Genomic DNA, 826 nt, shown 5'->3' on the forward strand with positions numbered 1-826 from the left:
TAGTTTTGTCTTTGCTGTTTACAGGGACTCCCTCATGTTTTTAGCTCCACTGGCCGAAGGCCATGGAGCTTATGTCGTCACAGATTGTCTGTCGTGAGTTCGTGCGTGCGTGCGTGCGTGTGTGCGTGCGTAAACTTTTACTTTAAACGACATCTCCTCTGAAACTGATAAGCGGATTTTGACAAAACTTCACAGGAATGTTCCTTTGGTGGTCCTTTACCAAAATTGCTCAAATGGTTCCGGTCCATTGCACAATATGGCCGCCAGAGCTAAAAATAGCAAAATCTTTAAACGACATCTCCTCTGAAATGGTTCGGCAGATTTTGATGAAACTTGACAGTAATGTTCCTTGGGTGGTCCTTTATTAAAATTGCTCAAATGGTTCTGGTCCATTGCACAATATGGCCGCCACAGCTAAAAATAGCAAAATCTTTAAACGACATCTCCTCTGAAACCGATAGGCAGATTTTGATGAAACTTGACAGAATTGTTCCTTGGGTGGTCCTTAACCAAAATTGCTCAAATGGTTCCGGTCCGCTGCACAACATGGCTGCCAGGGCAAAAAAATAGAAAAACCTTTAAAGAACATCTTCTCAGAAACCGATGATCAGATTTTGATGAAACTTAACAGAAATGTTCCTTGGATGGTCCTTTATCAAATTTGCTTCAATGGTTTCGGTCCACTGCACAAGATGGCCCCCAGAGGTAAAAATAGAAAAACCTTTAAACGACTTCTCCTCAGAAACCGATGATCGTATTGCAATGAAACTTGACAGAAATGTTACTTGGGTAGTCATTAACCAAAATTTGTTAAATGGTTCCAGTC

This window comes from Mya arenaria, chromosome 7 (assembly GCF_026914265.1).
Source record: "Mya arenaria isolate MELC-2E11 chromosome 7, ASM2691426v1".
Taxonomy (NCBI): Eukaryota; Metazoa; Mollusca; class Bivalvia; order Myida; family Myidae; genus Mya; species Mya arenaria.